Genomic DNA, 18,801 nt, shown 5'->3' with positions numbered 1-18,801 from the left:
CTGTCCATATACCTATCCAATTTTACTTTAAATGACAATACCGAACCTGCCTCTACCACTTCTACTGGAAGCTCGTTCCACACAGCTACCACTCTCTGAGTAAAGAAATTCCCCCTCGTCTTACCCTTAAACTTTTGCCCCCTAACTTTCAACTCATGTCCTCTTGTTTGAACCTCCCCTACTCTCAATGGAAAAAGCCTATCCACGTCAACTCTATCTATCCCCCTCATAATTTTAAATACCTCTATCAAGTCCCCCCTCAACCTTCTATGCTTCAAAGAATAAAGACCTAACTTGTTCAATCTTACCCTGTAACTTAGGTGCTGAAACCCAGGTAACATTCTAGTAAATCTTCTCTGTACGCTCTCTCTATTTTGTTGACATCTTTCCTATAATTCAGTGACCAGAACTGTACACAATACTCCAAATTCGGCCTTACCAATGCTTGTACAATCTTAACATTACATCCCAACTCCTGTACTCAATGCTCTGATTTATAAAGGCCAACATACCAAAAGCTTTCTTCACCACCCTATCTACATGAGATTCCACCTTCAGGGAACTATGCACCATTATTCCTAGATCACTGTTCTACTGCATTCTTCAATGCCCTACCATTTACCATGTATGTCCTATTTGGATTATTGCTACCAAAATGTAGCACCTCACATTTATCAGCATTAAACTCCATCTCCATTAATTTACCCACCACTGACGTCAAACTGACAGGCCTATAATTGCTAGGTTTACTCTTAGAACCCTTTTTAAACAATGGAACCACATGAGCAATACGCCAATCCTCTGGCACCATCCCCGTTTCTAATGACATTTGAAATAGTTCTGTCAGAGCCCCTGCTATTTCTACACCAACAACCCTCAAGGTCCTAGGGAATATCCTGTCAGGACTCAGAGATTTATCCACTTTTATATTCCTTAAAAGCGCCAGTACTTCCTCCTCTTTAATCGTCATAGTTTCCATAACTTCCCTACTTGTTTCCCTTACCTTACACAATTCAATATCTTTCTCCTTACTGAATACTGAAGAAAAGAAATTGTTCAAAATCTCCCCCCATTCTTTCAGCTCCACACATAGCTGTCCACTCTGATTCTCTAAGGGACCAATTTTATCCCTCACTATCCTTTTGCTATTAATATAACTGTAGAAACCTTTTGGATTTATTTTTACCTTACTTGCCAAAGCAACCTCATAGCTTCTTTTAACTTTTCTAATTTCTTTCTTAAGATTCTTCTTAGATTTTTTATATTCCTTCACCTCATTTACTCCATGCTGCCTATATTTATTGTAGATATCTCTCTTTTTCCTAACCAAGATTCCAATATCCCTTGAAAACCATGGCTCTCAAACTTTTAACCTTCCCTTTCAACCTAACAGGAACAGAAAGATTCTGTACCCTCAAAATTTCACCTTTAAATGACCGTCATTTCTCTATTACATCCTTCCCATAAAACAAATTGTCCCAATCCACTCCTTCTAAATCCTTTCGCATCTCCTCAAAGTTAGCTTTTCTCCAGTCAAAAATCTCAACCCTGGGTCCAGTCCTATCCTTCTCCATAATTATATTGAAACTAATGGCATTGTGATCACTGGACCTGAAGTGCTCCCCAACACATACCTCCATCATCTGACCTATTTCATTCCCTAACAGGAGATCCAAAACTGCCCCTTCTCTAGTTGGTACCTCTATGTATTGCTGCAAAAAACTATCCTGCACACATTTTACAAACTCCAAACCATCCATCCCTTTTACAGTATGGGCTTCCCAGTCTATGTGTGGAAAATTAAAATCTCCCACAATCACAACCCTGTGCTTACTACAAATATCTGCTATCTCCTTGCAAATTTGCTCCTCCAATTCTCACTTTCCATTAGGTGGTCTATAATACACCCCTATAAGTGTTACTACACCTTTCCCATTCCTCAATTCCATCCAAATAGTCTCCCTAGATGAGCCTTCTAATCTATCCTGCCAGAGCACCACTGTAATATTTTCTCTGACAAGCAATGCAACACGTCCCCCTCTTGTCCCTCCAATTCTATCTATTCTATCTGTAATCTATTTATTTCTCTCCATAGATGCTGCCTGACCTGCTGATTTCCTCCAGTATTTTGTGTGTGTTGCTCTGGATCTCCAGCAACTGCAGAATCTCTTATGTTGATATTAATTAACCCCAGAATCAAAGTGACAAACCACAGAGGAGTGAGAGAGGTGCACTATAGAGGGTTACTTTTCCTTAACCATGAGTGAAACATCAATAAAGTTATGAAATGTAACCCACGGGTACACTTTCAAATGCATGTTGCAGCTCAAGAGAGAGAGAGTTGTGTGAAAAACTCAAATCTTGGGAAGTACAGACAAAAGTTCCTTAGCTTAAATTTGTACATGTGAATAATAAGAGGAAAGGGAGACTTCTGAAATTATCAGTAGTATAGTTCAACCTACGTGCACTGTTATTGAAAGAAATCCACCCTCAACATCCTGTCTACAGCTGATTCCTTCCTGCATGTACTTACTTGTGATACTCTCAGGCTCTTTCCAAATCTTGTTCACACAGATGAAACTACATGGATTGTTTAAAGGATGAACTGAAAATAAACACACCCGTGTTTAAGGTAAACACAAATTCAAGTCAAAGGACTGAGAAAAGGTTAATTTGTCTTGCATTTTGAAGCCACTTCTGACAGACTGGAAACCCAATAACTTTTGCTGATGCAGAAGGTATTAGATCATCATATAGTCACGTCCATCAAGATTGTCTCCAGCATTACTGAATCTTGTACTTAGGGCAACATGATATCCAATCATCTCTTTGTCAAAGGTCACCCTTTTGCCAAACAATCCTTGATTCTATAATAGGCCTTCCTCAAATAAGGGCGCCACAGCAGTGGAACGGTTAGCACGAGGTACTTACAACCTGGGGCATCAGAGTTGGGAGTTCAGTTCCGACACCCTCTGTAAGAAGGTTTGTACATTCTTCCCTCGTGAGCGTGATGTTCCTCTGGGTGCTCCGATTTCCTCCCACGTTCCAAAAGATGTTATTGAAAGAAAACCTCCCTCAACATTCTGTTTGCAGCCGATTCCTTCCTGCAGGTACTTATTTGTGGTACTCTGGGGTTCTTTCCAAACCTTGTTCACATAGATGAGGTTAGTACGTTAATTGGTCCCTGTGAATTGTTGTGCAGTTAGGATTGGGTTAAATCGGTGGGTTGCTGCATAGCATGGCTCAGTAGGTTGAAGGGCCTCCCTGCAAGCGGAAGTGCTACACCTGTCCCTACACCTCTTCTCTTACCACCATTCAGGGCCCCAAACAGTCCTTCCAGGTGAGGCAACACTTCACTTGTCAGTCTGTTGGGTAATCTATTGCATCCGGTGCTCCTGGTGCGACCTCCTCTACATCAGCGAGACCCGATACAGATTGGGGGATCGCTTCGTCTAGCACCTACGCTCCGTCCGCCACAACAGACAGGATCTCCCGGTTGCCACTCACTTCAACTCTCCTACACATTCCCATTCGAATATGTCTATACATGGCCTCCTCTACTGCCATGATGAGGCCAAACTTCGGTTGGAGGAACAACATCTCATATACCGTCTGGGTAGTCTCCAGCCCCTTGGCATGAACATCGAATTCTCCAACTTCCGGTAATTCCCTCCCTCTCCCTTCCCCCATTCCACCTTCACTCTGCCTCCTCTTCTAGCTGCCTATCACCTCTCATGACTCTGCCTCTTTCTACTACCCATAGTGCTTTCCCCTTAGATTCCTTCTTCACCTTTCCTGCCTATCCCCTCCCTGCTTCCCCTCCCCCACCCCTTGATATTTCCTCTGACTGATTTTCCACCCTCCCCCCACCTTCTTTATAGGGCCCCTGCCCCCTCCTTCTTTAGTCCTGACAAAGGGTATCGACCCGAAACGTTGACTGCTTCTTTCAACGGATGCTGCCGGACCTGCTGAGTTCATCCAGCTCTTTTGTATATCTTGAGGTTGAAGGGCCTGTTCCACGCCTTACCTCTAAATAAAATACATTTAAAAATACTAAAACCATACCTTGTTCTGGAGTGTTTGGACTAGCAATTAATAAATAGCTTCCAGGGCAAAATATCACAAACTTATTTTCTAATTGAGAAGTTAGTATGGTCAATATTATGCAAAAAGTTTTGTCGCAGTATATGAAGAACAGATGGGGACCAGTCAATCCTCAACAATATTTACATTGATGCATTACAAAATAAATGATACATGCTTGGTGGAGGGAAGCTGTGAATGGCACATTCCAGGCTGCAGGGGTACGTGTTGAGGGATGCACTGAAGCTCGGGACCACAGTTTAGGGATCTTCCACTGGAGAGGAAGGGAGCAGGTTTGGGGTGGAAGCCCCTCAATTATTGTAGCAGTGAGCCGTTCCAGAGGGCCATGTGAGTGTGCAGGAATGTAGCAGAACAGAACATAGACCAGTACAGCACAGGAACAGGCCCTTTGATCCACAGTGTTGTGATGAACCAATTAAATTAGTAACCAAATGGCCAACTAAACTAATCCCCTCTGCCCACAGAATGACCATTTTCATCCATGTTCCTCACATTCATGCCCCCCCAAATGTTCCTCATGCATCTGCCTCTACCACCACACAAGCAGCCTCCACTCCTTGTGTAAAAAAAACTTGCCCCTCACATCTCCTCTCAACCTACCCCCTCTCACCTTCAATGCATGACCTCTGGTATTAGTCATTTCAACCCTGGGTAACAGATACTCCCTCTCTACTCTATCTATTTCTCTCATAATCTCATTAACCTCTATCAGATCTTCAGTCAGCGTCTGCCACTCCAGAGAAAAGAACCCAGGTTTGTCCAAACTCCCACTACAGCTCCTGTCCTCTAAACCGGGCAGCATCCTGGTAAACCTCTTCTGCACCTTCTGCAAAGCTTCAACATCCTCCGATAATGGGGTGACCAGAAACTAACTTTATAAACCTGCAACAGAACCTCGATGCCTTGACTAATAAAAGCAAGTATGCCATATGCCTTCTTAACCACTCTATCAACCTGTGCAGTCACTTTCATGCAACTGTGAACCTGGACACCAACATCCCTCTGCTCATCCACACTGTTAAGGGTCTTATCCTTAATGGTGTATTGTCTCTTTACATTTTGCCTACCAAGGTGCAACACTTCACCTTTGGCCAGTTCATCTGCCATTTCTGAAATATTCTGGTATACTGAAAGCACTATAAACGTAAAGAATGAAAAAGTATTGTATGGTTTGTAAGCCATAAGACATATCAGCAGAGTTAGGCCATTTGGCCCATCGAATCTGCTCCGCCATTCCATTATGGCTGCTTTATTATCCTTCTCAACCTCATTCACCTGTCTTCTCCCTGTAGCCTTTGACTCCGTGACTAATCAAAAACCTATCAACTTCTGCTTTAAATATACTCAATAACTTGGCCTCCACAGCTGTCCATGGCAGTGAATGCCACAGATTCTCTGGTTAAAGAAATTCTTCCTCATCTCCTTACATCTTTACATTCCTCATCTCCTGCACATCCTTACATTCTGAGACGGTATCTTCTGATCTTAGATTCACCCACTAAGAGAAACATCCTCGCCACATCCACTCTATCTGGATCCTTCAATAGTCAATAAATTTCAATGAGATCCCCCCTCATACTTCCAAACTCCAGTGAGTACAGGCCCAGAACATTCAAACACTCCCCACACATTAACCCTTTCATTCCTGAAATCATTCTTGTGAACCTCCTCTGGACCGTCTCCAATGCCAGCACATCTTTTCATAGATAAAAGCACAAATCTGCTCACAATACTCCAAGTGTGGTCTGACTAATGCCTTATAAAAATCAGCATTAGACTTTGCTCTAATATTCTAGTCATCTTGAAATGAATGCCAACATTGCATTTGCCGTCCTTACCACCGACTCAACCTGCAAGTTAACCTCTAGGGAATCCTGCACAAGATCTCCCAAATCCCTTACACCGCACCTCTGATTTTTGAATTTTCTCTCCCCATTTAAAACATAGTCTACACTTTTACTCCTTTTACCAAGGTGCATTACGACACACTCCCTAACACTGTATTCCATCTGCCACTTCTTTGCCCATTCTCCCAGTCTAAGTCTTTCTGAAGAGTTCTTGCATCCTCGACACTACCTGCCCCTCCAGCTATCTTTATGTTGTCCACAAACCAGGCCACATAGCCATCATCCAAATCATTGACATGTAACGTGAAAAGAAGCAGTCCCAACACTGACACCCATGGAACGCCACTTGTCACCAGACGTCAACCAGAAAAAGGCCCCTTTATTCCTACTCTATGCCTCCTGCAAGTCAGCCAATCTTCTATCCCTTCTAGTATCTTTCCTGTAATACCATGAGCTTCCTCAGCACCACATCCTTAGTAATAACAACTGCACTCACTTCTGCTGCCTATTTGTTATGTGCCATGTGTGGGCGATCATGGTCTTTCTAGGACCTCCATTGCTCTTGGCCAATTTTTCTACAGAATGGTTTTCCATTGCCTTCTTCTGGGCATTGTCCTTACACAGTGGGTGACCCCAGCCATTATCAATACCCTTTAGAGATTTTCTGCCTGGCATCAGTGGTCACATAACCAGGACATCAGATATCAGAATCAGAATCAGGATTATTATCACTGGCATGTGACATGAACTTAGCAGCAACAGTTCAATGCAATACATAATCTAGCAGAGAGAGAAAATAATAATAATAAATAAAACACAATAAGTAAACAAGTAAAACAATTATGTATATTGAATAGATTTTTTTTTAAGTGCAAAAACAGAAATATTGTATATTAAAAAAAGTGAGGTAGTGTCCAAAGCTTCAATGTCCATTTGGGAGTCAGATGGCAGAGGGGAAGAAGCTGTTCCTGAATTACTGAATGTGTGCCTTCAGGCTTCTGTATCTCCTACCTAATGGTAACAGTGAGAAAAGGGCGCTGGGTGCTGAAGGACCTTAATAATGGACACTGCCTCACCAACTGTTCATTTGACCATCCATCACCTGCTCCCATGACTTCTCATGACCCTAATCGGAGGGCTAAGCGGGTGCTACACCTTACCCAAGGGTGACCTGCAGGCTAGCGGAGGGAAGGAGGACCTGTATCTCAACCCCACCATGCATTACAAAGGAAATAAAGAGTGACAAAGCATAATCCAGGGACCAAAATAAAAGGGAAAACAAATGTCTTCTCTAGGCAGATAGAATGCTTAGAAAGGCCCTCTGTTGGTTGAGGTCAACCATGGATGTTGAGGCCTAGTTGTCTACATGATATGCAAGCCAGGACAGCACGATAAGGAGAGCAAGCTGTTGCCCGTGTAGCAAGCTCCCCCTCTCCACGCAGCTGATGAATCCAAAGGAACGGCAGAAACCGATACAGTTTGGCACCAGCAGCATCGCAGGAGTTGCCAGTCAATGTTGAATTCAACATAGGACTTCCTTATGGATTTGTGGAATACCATAGTGGAGATAAGGTGAGGACTTGGAAAATATTGGAGTCCAGGGAGTATTACCATACAACTGTCAGGCTCCTGAACCAGTGTGGATAACATCATTCACCTCAACTCTGAACTGATTCCACAATCTACAAACTTACTTTCAAAGACTCTACAACTCATGTTCTCCATATTATTTATTTATCTGTTTTCATTTTTTTATTTGCATCATCATCCTCCTTTGCACATTGAATGTTCATCAATCTTTGTTTATATGTAGGTTTTAATAGATTCTGTTTAATAAATGTTGTTGCAATGGATAATATATGGTGATATACACGTACTTATATATGTCGCCATATGCTACCTTGAGATACTTGAGCACACTTGATAATAAATTTATTTTGAACTTTGAACCTGGGATGCTTGCATACTAATAATTATAAATTAGTGTATTAGTGCAATGTGTAACTTGGGAAGTAGGTGGGTTGCTGAAAATTATCGCATGATTAAAGTCTGCAATTATTCAGGCCGCCTGTGTAACTGTACAGTATATGGATAGACTTGGGGTAGAGGGAATCTAGATTCATAAGTTTGTTAAAGCCGAGAGGTGGGTGTGGGGGGTTAACCTCCCACTACCTATTAAAAGCTCTCAATGCCGTGCATCTCAAATCGTCTCTAACAACCAAATCCAGCTCCTGACCTTCATGTGTGACTTAGCTGCTAAGCCTGGTAGAACCGTTTCTACTGACAGGAGAAAAGGCAAAGGCAGGTTACTAGTTTCTTTAAAACACTCACTTCGGGCAGATGGGGACCATCAACCCTGGTTGACAGCTCATCTAGGAGAAGGAAAACTCTGATCTTAAACCTCCACTGCCTTGCATCTATACTCACTCGTGGGGAAGGCTTGGGGAGTAAGCCCTGGGAAAAATCCAGGATGGAGTCCCTAAGGCAGTCCTACATTGAGTTCAATGCGGACTGGCAATTACTGCAACACCGCTGGTGCCGAACTGTTCTGCTATTCCTTTGGGTTTATCAGCACGTGGAGAGTATGGACAACAGCTGGTTCTCCATGGCTTGTATATCACATAGACAGCTGGGATGCAACATCTGAGGTCAACATCAACCAATGGAGGGCCTCAAGAAGGAGTCCAATGAAGATTCAGCAGATTGACTCTTCGGATGGAGAAGATACTCCATGAGGTGAGATCAGCTATTCTGGGCCTATGAAGTTCAGATGTGTGAGGTGTGATCTTATAGAAGCATATAGAATAGTTACATGGCTTACATTTTCAAATAATAAATGGTAAAATAATAGAAAGGGATAAAATTCTTACAGGCACAGCCAATACCTATGGAGAGGATTAAACTGTCGACATTTCAGGCCGAGATTCTTCATCAATTCCTACACCATTTTGTGTGTGTTACTCTTGGTTTCCAGTATCTACAGCATCTCTTGCAAGTCTTTAGAATCAGAATCAGAATCAGGTTTATTTTCACTGGCACGTGTCATGAACTTTGTTAACTTAGCAGCAGCAGTACAATGCAATACATAATCTAGCAGAAGAAAATAAATAAATAAATAAATAAATAGATAAATTAGAGTATATGTACATTGAATAGATTAAAAAACAAAAACAATCGATATTTTAAAAGGTGAGGTAATATTCACGGGTTCAATATCCATTTAGGAATCGGATAGCAGAGAGGAAGAATCGCTGAGTGTGTGCCTTCAGGCTTCTGTACCTCCTACCTGATGGTAACAGAGAGAAAAGAGCACGCCCTGGGTGCTGGAGGTCCTTAATAATAGCCACTTCCTTTCTGAGACACCGCTCCTTGAAGATGTCTAGTACCCAAGATGGAGCTGACTAAATTGACAACCCCCTGCAGCTTCTTTTGGTCCTGTGCGGTAACCCCCCTGCCCCCCGCCCCCCGCCATACCAGACAGTGATGCCGCCTGTCTACAGGGTTGATGTGACATCTGAATGGAATGCCTCAAACCAGGGCACAAAATCTCAAAATAAGAGGTTAGCCATTTAGAATCAGAATCAGATTTCTTCGGGGCAGACTTAAACAATTTGTCCAATCATTGTTACTGAAATATGCTTAAAATACTGGAGGAACTCAGCAGACAAGGCAACATTTATGAACAAGAATCGACGTTTCAGGTCGAGACTATTTACTCTTTTCCATAGATGCTGCCTGGCCTGCTGAGTTCCTCCAGCATTTTGTGTGTATTGCTTGGATTGCCAGCATCTGCAGGTTTTCTCTTGTTGTGAAATTTGTTGTTTTGTGACAGTGGTACAGCACAAGACATAAAAATTATTATACTGTAAATTACAAATAAATATTTAGTACAAAAGAGGAATCTCTGCACCCATAAGACAGCAAATAACCTGAAATCTCTCCCCTGGATGTCTGGGGAATAAATTTACCAAAGAGGTTTACAGAGTCAAAATCAGGTTTATTATCACTGGAACACACACAAAATGCTGGAGGAACTCAGCAGACCTGACAGCATCTATGGAAAAGAGTACCGTCGACATTTCAGGCCGAGACTCTTCATCAGGACTGGAGAAAAAACGATGAGGAGTCAGAGTTAAAAGGTGGGAAGAGAGGAGGAAGATACACAGGGTGATAGGTGAAACCGGGAGCGGGGGGTGGGGGAGAGGGATGAGCTGGGAAGTTGATTGATGAAAAGATACAAGACTGGAAAAGTGGATATGTGATAGGAGAGGACAATAGGCCATGGAAGAAAGAAAAGGGGGAGGAACTCCAGAGGAAGGTGATGGGCTGGTAAAGAGATAAGGTGAGAGAGGGGAAAGGGAATGGGGAGGGGTTGGGGGCATTACCAGAAGTTCAATAAATCAATGTTTGTGCCATCAAGTTGGACACTACCCGGACAGAATATAAGGTGTTGCTCCTCCAACCTGAGTGTGGCTTCATCGCAACAGTAGAGGAGGCCATGGACTGACATGTCAGAATGGGAATGGAAAGTGGAATTAAAATGTGTGGCATTGAAACTCATTTTATGAAGTAACTTAAACAGCCAAGCCAGTGTGCAAATCTGTTTAAATTAATTTGCTGTTCACTTCTGGTGCAAGCCATATTGCTTGTTTATTGTTAGTTTCCACACTGGAAATCTCAAGGCTACTCAGTCCTGCGTCACTCTCATCATTATCAGACTTTTCATCAACAGCACGCAGACTAGTGCTATTTTTGAAACTGTAACTTGTTATCTTTTTCTCTTTCCTGGTCTATCCATTTATTTTTGTCTGCCCAACATACTTTTTGTATATGTCCTACTTTGTTGCATTTTCTGCAAGTTTTGGTTAGATCTGTGTTGGTCTGGTGTATGTGAGTCCCTGCCACAATGGTAACACAATTTGTTCAGCCAGGCAAGTTTCAGCTTAGATGTTACAATTTTGTTCACACTCACCTTCATTCCTGACTGCTACTCAATGATGTCTCTGGCTGCTGTTTTCATTGATACAGCTATTTCAACTGCTGTTAAAAATGTAAATTGTGCTTCAGTTAGGAGCCATTTTTGAATGCTTTCTAGCAAGATTCCACTAACTAAACAATCTCTCAGTGCATCATTAAACCCATTACCAAACTGACAATGCTCAGACAATTTCTTCAATTCAGCCACCTACATGGAAAAGGACTCCCCTTCTTTTTTATTCCACTTAGAAACCCTAAAGCTTTCTGCAATTAACAATGGTTTCAGTTCTATATGTTTCTGCATAATTTTCACCATCTCAACAAAGCTCATTTTGGCTGATTTTCTTGGAACAGTCAAACTTCGAAGCAAACTGTATGTCTTTAAACCCAATGCACAGCAAAATTGGCCCTCGTTTCTCATTGGCAATTTCATTTGCTTCAAAAAACTGCTCAATTTGTTCCACATATATATTCCAGTTATCTCTTGTGCAAAAATCTCTGTCTTTATAATGTAGCCCGCCATTTCTGCTCTTTTTTAACTTTATGAATATTATCACCCAGTACTCAACTGTTTATGAACCCCTGAATTCACCCATTTCCTGCCTTTTAGTTACTTGACCTTGTCTTCTGAAGAACATTTGCTGTGATTTTTTTTTAACTCGACTATCTCGCTGTGCTTTTTTTAACTTGAATGACTCGCTGCATTTCAATCGTTAAGAAGCTGTCTTGGATTTGTTTTTAAACTGACTTGTTACCACTGTTATGTTTTATTACTCCAAAATATTGAACAAATTGAAAGGAAACACGGAGCTGGGAATGCAAGTTTAACTTCATTTTTGCTTTAAGCAAGGCACAATGTATGAAGTGGGGCCATTATGCCGTTCACGTGCTATTACATTTAACCCATAATGAATTATATAAACAACTAAAAAATGCTTAATCAAATAATATATTTATAATATTACTCAAGTATTGGGAATATTAAACATACAACAGTGGAAGACTTCCTGGAGTTGGAGGCCTGTCTGAGTGGGAGGGATGGCAAAGCGGCTTGTTTTGCCATTATTGTCTTGTGTACTTCTATGTTGTCGCTCGTGCTTGTGTTGTTCTGTGGATTGAGGGCATGCTATTTTGGTGCCAGAATGTGAAGCAACACTTGCACATCTAGCATGTCCTTGGGTGTGTCGGTTGTTAACACAAACAACACATTTCACTGTATGTTTCAAAGTACACGTGACAAATAAACACGCATCTTGAATCTTAAGTCATGTTAAAGCCTAAAAACAAAGCTAACTTTATTAACAAGAATCAGAATCAAGTTTGATATCACCAGCACATGTCATGGAATGTCTTGTTTTGCAGCAGCTGTACAATGCAATACATAATAATGAGTAGAGGGCAATGCATGTGATGCAGGTCCTTAATGGTGGATGCCACTCTTTGAGGCATTGCCTTTCGCCTTTTGAAGCTTTTCTTGATTCTAGGGAGACTTGTGCTCATGATGGAGCTTGCTGAGAAATATATTTGTATCTTCTCTTCCTGCATTATTTTAGCACAAGCAATGAAGCGTTTATTGTAAGCAGCCTAATGTCAACAATAAAATAGATGACAGGTGTCAAATGAAAACAGAGATTCCCTTTTTCATCTCCACTAGGAAATGTTCTTTCAATGTCATTGGTCCAGAACTTCTAACCAACTGCAATACAAGTCATTTCCTCTGACACCTGTGCGCGTGTGGTTGGTGTTGGTTGGCATCCATCTGTCTCGAAGGACAGTGGGTGATGATGATTATCATCACAAGCCTGGGTGGAAGGTATGGAGATCCTGAGATGCCCCAGTCATCAAGATCCCTCTCTCGGCCTCGTCAGTGTAGTCCAAAGGAAAGCTCATGAAGCAGTATATTTGGCACCAGCTTGGCTGTAGGAGCTGCTGGAAAGATGTTCAATGATCTCCACCCACCTTAGGAACTCCGCTCCGGATTTGCTGTCTGGGTTTACTCCCGTAGCCTTCACCTGTCACAAAGCTGCCCACAAGGCATTGGGGTTAATTACCCTTGGCTGGGGATCTGAATCACAAGCAGCAGGGTGTGTCCACACACCGGTGGGTCTATGTGTTATGTGTGCAGGGGCCAGACCTCCTCCCCATCCTCTGTAGTTCAGCCTGAGTCCGAAAGGAGTTCAATTTCCGTGTGTCACCAGTGAAAAGGCACGACATGAGGCTTGCTGTTGAAGAGGCTATGTACGGGCAGAGAGAGCATTTCACATTCAGTTCTCAGTTCACAAAACTGCTAGCCAGAGGTGAAAATGAGAGTGACAAGCACTATCCACTACACTACCACACTAGACGCATCTCAGCAACCATATGGTGCGTGTTTACTACACCAAGTAAATCAGTAAGGGAGCAAAAGCTACAAGATTTGGCCAGTCAGACCGTCTGCTGTTCAGATTCAGATTGGGGGCAGCCAGCAAGTGGCAGTGCACATTATGGGGCCAACATAGAGAGCCTACCATGTTGCACAACAGCAAAAGCAAGACCCATTCATCCCTCCCACTCATGCACATACCCAGTGCCTTAACCCCAGGACAGGCCACTGGCCTCCAACGGACTTGGACTTGGACGTCAACCACTCCGGGAGAATCACAAAGAATTGCTGACTCGGCTCCGGCCAAAGGCCCAAGCTTGCAGCCTTCTGATTCAACCTTGGGCCTTGATCCTCGGCATTGATCCAAGGACATGTGGATCACCAAACATTAGGCATCAAACTCTGGACTCACTGATGACAGGACTCGGCCTTGAACTCTGGAGGACGTCTAATTGTACAGAGCTGAATATAATACAAATTATAAAATGCCTCACACAGGTAACTGAGAGCAACTTGTTGACCTAGGCTGCCTATTTATGACACTGATCTACAAATAGAGTTTTCACTTGACTGTTGCAATCCCACAAGAGATCTTGCATTCTGAAGCCAAGGTGAGCCTCAGTAATAATGACCCATGCTTTGTCGAGGCCTGTAGCAATTCAAAAACATTACAAAGGGATTAAGAATTAACTTTCTTTGTCATACATGTTTACATGTATTTAGAATTTGCTGTGGAATATTGGCATGACATGCAACAAAAACAATATTCAATTATTATCAAGAATAACAACTATATAAAAATAAAGTTAGAGGTGAAGGTAAGGATATGGAATAAGATGTTCATAAATACCAACGTGTATTTACAATGTAACCAGCACTATAAAAAGTGGTTTAAAGTGTTTACAGTGCCATGCAGTGACTGGAGTATTAAATAGAGGAGGGTGGGGTGGCTAACTAGAATGATTGATCAGATTAACTCCCTGGGGGAAGAAACTTGTAAGATGGTGTAATGCTTTTGATCTAATAGCTCTAAAATGCTTTCCAGAAGGGAGCATTCAGAAAAGGCAGTTTGCAGGGTGGGGAGTGTCCACAGTGATTTTTTCTTTGTCCTGGACGCATGCAAGTCCTGCAGTGATGGTAGACTGCAGCCAGTCACTTTTCTGCGGACCTGATAGTTTGCTGCAATTTTTGAATATTGGGAGAGGATGCGGCAGAAAACCAGACAGAAATGGATAGCGGGCTTGATGACTAAAAGAGAAAACATTGTCAGTTGACAAGCCGATGTCTTTCAGTTTAATTGATTGTTTGAGCCATCAACTACAGGTACATAAAATTATATGTATCTGAATGTCAAAACCAATCAGAAGAAATCTAATGAATTCAAAGACATTAATTTTTAAAAATGTTAAAACACCAGGAAGAGCGTTTCAGCATTTGTGGGCTGCCCACACCACATCCTCAAACTGCTGGTCATTGACACAAAGCAACAGAGTTGAGCGTAAATTTATTATCAATGTACGTGTATGTCACCATATACAATCCAGAGATTCATTTCCTTCCCGGATTCACAGTAAGTACAAGAAGCACCAGAGAATCAATGAAAAACTACACACAAGCACTGTATGTTTCGATGTTCATGTGACAAATAAAGTTAATCTCGGCCTGTCTAAAGTTTCTAACTTGTTATGCTTATAAAGCGATATGTTCTTTTGCTTGTTTGAAGCTCTCAGTTCAAGGGTCAATGATACTGCTCAGAGAAACTGAAAAAAAATTATCCAGCTCTGCTTAAAGCAGGAAGAAAGATAGAGTCAAATTGACTGAAGCAGAACAAATGAACTTCCAGTGCACACTGCTACTGCTAAATGTATTTAATCTGGAGAAGACAAGGACAGCTTAATTCCAAAATGTTAACAATTTTTCATGGATAATTGATACGCCTACAAAATATACCAAGGCTATCATTCCCTTGGAATCCACTTTGTTTCACTTTTTATTAACTTTTGTAAATAAGAAAACAGTAAAGATTAGATTTATTTGTCACATGCACATTGAAACATCAAAACATACAGTGAAATGCATCGTTTGTGTTGGGGATCTGCTTGGGGGGGGTGTGGGACAACCGCGGAGTCGTCATACTTTTGGCGTCAACATAGCAAACTGGCAGCTTACTAACCCTAACATACATCTTTGGAATGTGGGAGGAAACCTACGTGGTCATGGGGAAATGTACAAACTTATTACAGACAGTGGCGGGAATTAAATCCAAATCTGTGATCGCTGGCACCGTAAAGTGATTGTGTGCTAAGATGTCGTGAAGCATGAACAAAAATGACGAGTTTATTTTTGCTCTTAAATTAAATCTTCTCCATTTCTGGATACACAAAGTTGGTTGCCACGGTAGTGTGGCAGTTAGCGCACTGCTCAGGGAGTCGGAGTTCGGAGTCCAATTCCAACGTCATCAGTAAAGAGTCTGAATGTCCTCCCCCATGGAAAGCGTGGGTTGTCTCCAGGTGCTCCAATTTCCTCGTATAGTCAAAGATGAACTGGTAGGTTAATTGGTCATTATAAATTGTCCCGTGGTTAGGCTAGGGTAGAATCAATGTGTTACTGGGAGGCACAGCTCACAGAGCCAGAAGGGCCTATCCGTGCTGCTTCTCAATAAATAAATAAATTGTAGTTTTCTTTGCATGTTATTTCACTTAAATTTCAACAATTCTGTTTTCTATTCTTCACTGAATTCCCATACATAAATATGTAAAATCCATGCAGGATTTTGAAGGCAGAGCTTAAAATGGCGCTACTGAAGATGTGCAAAATCTTACTGGTACATCGTAAGGCAAGAGATTTGACTGAGGCATTACTTATAACATCTTTTATGAAGCAAATTGTGGTGAACTATCATCGCAGACAGAGAGGAGGCAGGTGGGGCTGGTTTGGGGGATGAGTCGTGCCGGGGCATTGCGAGGCACAACGTGTTTGAGCTGGAGTTGCAGACGAAGTTGGTGATATCGCTGCCAAGGATAGAGGAAGTGTTTTGAAGAGGGGTCGATGTGGAAGAGTTTTGATGCTTGTCCACCAAACCCATGTGTGATGTTGGATTGCTCCAAGCGCTGAGCTGATTTGCTGAGGTCAAGAACAGCTTCAGGCGAGGCAGTCCGGGTGTGTCGCCACACCTGGATCTGGGTCTTAGAGCACGCCACCACTCGGTGCTTGGACAGTTTAAACACTGGCCCACATTTGCTCAAAATCCTGCGAATGTTTATTCCTTTCTCCACAATGCCAAGGCTGTAAACTGATCCAGCTGCTGTACGTTTTGGTCTCACTGGTGTGATCATTAGAGACAGAGGTTTGGGCCTACTCTGGGAATGGATCTGGGACACAGTCTGGCTCGGGGTGCTTCCACAGTGTATAAAATTGATGCACCATCAATAACTCACTCTGAGACATAAGAAGCGAGATATCGGCTTTTATTGACTGGAAGAATGAACAACACTACATCCTGGAGAATGAGGCCGGGCTCAGTCCTCAATCGCCTTTATACAGGGGTCTGTGGGAGGAGCCACAGGAGCAGTCCAGACAGGTATATGTAGTTCACCACAGGTGCTTCTATTGTTTGCATGGTGTCTGTGTTTTATCTCTCTCTCTCTCTCTCTTTCTTTGCCAGTGGTTTCTGGTCTTTCTTTTAATTGGGTTCCTCAGGTTTCTTGCTTTGTGGCTGCCTGTAAGCAGACACATTTCCAGATGTATGATTTATACACTCTTTGATAATAAATGTGCTTTGAATCTTTGAATGTTGAGTCTTATTAGTCCATTTGTCATGAACCCTTTTTCATTCTCACCAGCAACCTGTTTGGTGTGGAGAGTATGTTTATGCAGAAAGAATATTCTCATTATCATCTGACATGCTGCTGTATTTAGAGAAGTATCAGGTGATAAGCAATGTCAGTGATCGTTCCATCTTGTCAATGCATTTCACTCTATGTACGTGACAAATAAAGCTATTCTTTAATCTTTAATCTACTTTTATATGTTGATTCTGTTTAATTCAAAGTATGTGAAAGGCCTTGGTTCATTTTAACTGCTAAACAAGCTTCAGTAACAAATTTATTTGTCTAGTTTTTTCACCCAGTTGGTATTGCAATTACTTCGTGCAGAGGACGTCTATGAAGGGGTCTTTCTTCCACCTATGAGAGATATTTATCAGGATCTATGTGTACGCAAGGGCCTTGTCAATAATCCCTCTCATCTGTCCAGCGGTCTCTTTGACCCCCTACCACTGGGCGGGAGGTACCGTAGCATTAGGACAAGAACTGTTAGGATAGGAAAGAGATTCTTCTGCCAGACCATGAGACTACTGAACTCCCAGCCACCACCCAGTCTCTCCACGTATGAAGTGCTAGTGGCATTATACTGTTTACTTTCTAACATGTGTAGTAAATGCATCTTTTATTTGTCAATTTACTACTGGTAATATTACTTTATGAATTATATTTGTGAGTTCTATGTGCTGTGTTGTGCACCTTGGTCTGGAGGAATGTTGCTTCATTTGGTGGTGTACATGTGTATGGTTGAATGAAAATAAACTGAAATTGAATTTGTACCTATATTTGATAACCATGAGTCTGCCTCCTTTGTACGGTTGTTGTGTTCATCTGGCGGGGCCTCTGATCTAACACTGACTCCCCTGCCTCCCCAGTGGTCTCAGTATCTTATTGGAATCAATTATCTTGGTAATTGACCTCAGCTATGACCAGTCTTTGCCGCATAGATTTGCAGCATAGAAAAGGCACGCCAACACCAGTGGAAAGTACAAAAGGCACATTCATACCTTTTGGCTGAGAACAGCAAAAGATTCAAACGAGACTGAACCACAATTCATAAATCTGAGGTCTGAGCTTCAAACATGATCAATTCTGGCCATGCGTCTAAGCTACAGCTCGTGATCCCTCCCAAAATGTGTGTCTGATCTCTTGCTCACAAGTTCTGCTGTGCCAGACCATGTGGTGGATCTGCCTGAGAGTAAACTTTCCCCAAGAAGCCTAGGCTGAAAGAGAAGGTGGAAGGTGACTCAACTTGCACCCGTTGAGGTCTTTCAATATTCATTAGGGTTCAATGAGAATTAAATGCAGGTTCTGGGTAAAGAGAGCACTTGGATCTGACTGAGGCCTCTTGAAAGCCTGACAAAAGGAGCCAGCTTGGAAAATGCATTGTTCAAGCTTATCCCACACAAAATACAGCTCACTACAGATCCCTCAGCCCTTCAGCCAGCAGCGTGCTGGCCTTTTGACAAATGCCAAGATCAATTTAACACTTCTCTCTCACAAAACCCATCATTTTTCCTTCATCCCTATACCAATCTAAGAGTTTCTAAAATGTCCCTAATTTATCTGCCTCTTCCATTGCCCCCAGAAGTGCGAACTCCTCACATAATTCTCTGAAGATAGATTATGGTTATCAGAGAAGCTTGTAAGATCTGACCAGAAATGATGAGAATGGTCAGAAAAGCTCATA

General features: G+C 42.2%; 1 protein-coding gene across 1 annotated transcript in view; it reads left to right on the top strand.

The window, feature by feature from the left end:
- The window catches only part of adgrv1 (adhesion G protein-coupled receptor V1), a 528,099-nt gene that overhangs the window by 478,905 nt on the left and 30,393 nt on the right, over positions 1-18,801 (top strand). The gene's annotated exons all lie outside the window — the stretch shown is intronic.

This window comes from Hemitrygon akajei, chromosome 2 (genome assembly GCF_048418815.1).
Source record: "Hemitrygon akajei chromosome 2, sHemAka1.3, whole genome shotgun sequence".
In the NCBI taxonomy this organism is placed as follows: Eukaryota; Metazoa; Chordata; class Chondrichthyes; order Myliobatiformes; family Dasyatidae; genus Hemitrygon; species Hemitrygon akajei.
The sequence above is the reverse complement of the archived record's forward strand: the minus strand, read 5'-3'. Positions and strand labels throughout refer to the sequence as shown.